Source organism: Gossypium hirsutum, chromosome D10 (assembly GCF_007990345.1).
Source record: "Gossypium hirsutum isolate 1008001.06 chromosome D10, Gossypium_hirsutum_v2.1, whole genome shotgun sequence".
In the NCBI taxonomy this organism is placed as follows: Eukaryota; Viridiplantae; Streptophyta; class Magnoliopsida; order Malvales; family Malvaceae; genus Gossypium; species Gossypium hirsutum.
In genome coordinates, this window is record NC_053446.1 from 10,101,544 (window position 1) to 10,105,121 (window position 3,578).

A 3,578-nucleotide genomic window follows, 5' to 3' on the forward strand; every position below is an offset into this window, starting at 1 on the left:
TTTACTTCCTATTGATCATGAAATTGAACATACTTTTAGAAGAAGAAGAAGAGAATAAGCAAACCAGAGACAAGCTGCAGAGATGAATACTACACCACAAGATCAAAGAGGAGTTGCTAATAATGTTCAAAATCCGGTCATTGTTGCTGATGACAGAGATCAACCTTTCTTCTATGAGCTTAATTCGGGTATTGTGAGACCCGAAATTTAGACACTTCAATTCTAATTGATGCCAATCATGTTCCAAATGCTTCAAACGGTGGGACAATTTAGTGGGACACCTACTACAGATCCGTATCTTCATCTACGTTTATTCATAGAGGTGAGTGACTCATTCAAATTGGTCAGAGTGATCGATGATAACTTGAGATTGAAATTATTTCCATACTCTTGGAGAGATAGAGTATGAGTATGGTTGAATCCATTACCGCTTGATTCGGTAACTACATAGCAAGAATAGGTTGAACGATTCTTGATGAAATATTTTCCTCCTAGCAAGAACGCCAAACATCAAAATGAAATCACCACATTCTAACAACTTGATGACGAATATTATATGATGCATGTGCCCCAAACTCGACCAGGACGGTCTGACCCAAATATCTAACATCACATTAGCCATCAAAGTGACTCCCCGTTAAACCACCATGAAACACACCATCCAACCAATTGCACCTCACATATATTGAATTATTAGGTATTTAAAATCGTTCACATGCTTTTCTAAACCAAAACATCATAAAAAAAACTCAAGAAAATCAATCACCCAGAACCTACGAACCCTACCTCGTAACAAACCCAACTGGAAACCCTAGCAGCTTGCAGGCGACCTAGCGAACACTCAACTCGCGACCTATTATGCGAACACCTAGTTCGCAACTTGCCTTGCTAACCACTATTACACAACTTACCCTACGATATCTTATTGTTGGCGAACCCCTTATTGGTGAACTCTACCCTAGCATAATTCATTTTACTACACAACATATTTGTTATTATATATAACATCCCTTTTACAATTGGCGAAGTCCTTACTATTGTGAGCCTTAGCATGTTTTTTTACCCAATCTTACATCAATTAGATAGATCGTAGACATTAATGTAGTATAGCACAACCTATTTCTCATACAAACTAAGTCATTACATTGATTCAAAACAGTTTAAGATTTAAGGATGTACCTTTTTATTCGACTAACTCATTAGGCTATAGTTGCTCGTTAGTTCATCAATTTATCACACAATCATCATGCATTATAGTCCAAACATTCAATTATTGAATCAAGCAATTATAAAAGATCTACATATCCAAAATTAACAGTCCGTAATGTCCAATTGCAATCCATCAAAATTCATTTAAAATCTAAATCTAAGTCTAATCCCTTGGAATAGTCCTACATTACCTTCCTTTTTAGGGGTTTAGAAACACATCACATACTCAGAGGATTTTGCCTTGCAATGGATCACTTGGACAGTTCACTTCACCACTTATCCCGCAAGCTACTTATCTGTAAGTTTTAGGTAAGGAGTGTGAGCTTATTGAAGCTTAGTGGGTGCTCAAACATACTAAAAATAAACACATCAATCAGTCTAATAGTAAGCATGCTATACAGGTAAAACAACTCGCATGATAATATGACATAACAACTCACCTGATAATATGACATAACACATAACACATGACACATGATATTGGTATAATGGCAAATTGTGACTGTGAAACATATTCATAAATTATATGCATTAGATAAACGGATCTCCAAACACACCAAATGACTCAAAGAGTCCTGCACTGTCTCCAAGAAGTGTAGCATGAGTGCTCACACTCTCTAAACACACGTGCTCACACTCTCTAAACACACCATGCTGTCTTCAGTAAATGGAGCTAAGCTCTATATTTCTTTATCTCTCCAACACTATCTTTGGGACACAATGCCCTAACACACATTAAAAGGTGAGTACTCACAATTCTATGATATGCCAATGATATCCAACGGTTTCAAGTGTTCACAATGCCAACATATAATTTTTAACACATTTACAGTACACAATATAAAAGGGCTCGTAATTTAGCAAAGCTCGCAATATCACAGTTCGCAGATAGCATAGTTTGTATAACCTTATAGGTTCGTATGTAACATGGGTTCGCATATAACATGGGTTCGCAAAAACATATATAGGTTCGCATAATATATAGGTTCACACATGGTGTAGGTTCGCACATGGTTAAGGGCTCAAACATGATATAACATATTTTACATATATCATAACAGGGTTCACACATGTTGTATAATAGGTTTTACACATGTAGTATAACACAGTTAACACATTTTTATAAGTTTCGCACATATTACTTAGGCTCCCCTTAGCTTGCAAATTGGTGCTTAAATGTAGTATATAAGACCATTCATTTGCTAGTTTGCTACTTACTGTCGAACCTAAGTCACCTTCTGCTTTCCTTTTTCCTTGCTCGAGGATGATCCTTCACGATCTGAGGCTTTGCACTTCAACACACAATATATAGATTATAAACATTCTAAGCCAAAATATCTTTCCTAATATCCTATAGTTCGCCACTCTCACCCCTAATGAGCTCCTCGCAAAACACTGATATGTTAATTACTTCACTCTTACTTGATTTAATCCTTATTTCTTACATCCTAACATCATATTTAATGTTGAATTCTAGATTTATACCTCTAATTTCACACAATTCCACAAATATTTGTTTTTCAAAAAATCACGTTTGTTTTCAATCAAATAGAAGAAAAATCATTCGATCCATTCAAAGTCAATAAATATTTGTTAAATCAAGATCATAAACTCTTAATTACATTAAAATGAGTAGAAATTTATTTTAAAATAGTCACTTAGCTCAGTTTTACGAGATCTACAATTTTCAGGCAAAAAAAAAAAAACTTTGAATCCATAGATCCTATGAATTCTTGACGAGATTTATAAAAACTTGAATTAAAACCACCTACTATCTATTTAAACTATGAGAAATCAGATTATTACCTTTGATTTGAAGAACTTCATGAGATTTGGATTAATTTAAGAAAAAAACGTGTTAGGAAATAATAGAATATTGAAGGAGAAATGATGAGTTTCTCTTGAAATTGAAGAAGAAAAATGTGTTTGGATGCTTGGTAAATCAGAATAGTTGAGAAAATTTTGAGAGAAAACTCCTAGTTTGGATCTAACAAAAATTTCAAATGAATAAAATAGTGTAAGGAAAGGATGGTGGGTGTTCTTATATAGCCAACCAAATTTCAAAATTTGGTTTATTTCAATGAAGGACCTTTCCCATTCTTCCTCTTTTTCAATTAACTCTATTTTCAATTAAAACTCTTTATTTTCACATTTGACCTCTAATTTAAAATCTATTTCAATTTAATCCCTACTAATATATATTTATGAACTTGATTATTTATTATTATTTTATTTAATTAATTATTCTGTTCTATTTTAATTTCTACTACTCTAATTCTAATACCTCTTTCTCGAGCCTGTAACTTAATTACTCGATTCTATTAACCTTATTTTTAGGGTCTGATACTTTAACTAATGGAGCTCTTCTT

At 33.5% G+C, this 3,578-nt stretch overlaps 1 long non-coding RNA gene across 1 annotated transcript; it reads right to left on the reverse strand.

Annotated features, from left to right (window-relative positions):
- On the reverse strand, positions 1–3,195 carry LOC121222382 (uncharacterized). The gene is made up of 4 exons (XR_005919649.1): positions 3,016–3,195; positions 2,428–2,501; positions 1,401–1,505; positions 1–491 (listed from the first exon to the last, which is right to left on the reverse strand). It is a non-coding gene; the product is annotated as an uncharacterized lncRNA (long non-coding RNA).
- Between the last annotated feature and the right edge of the window lie 383 nt (positions 3,196–3,578).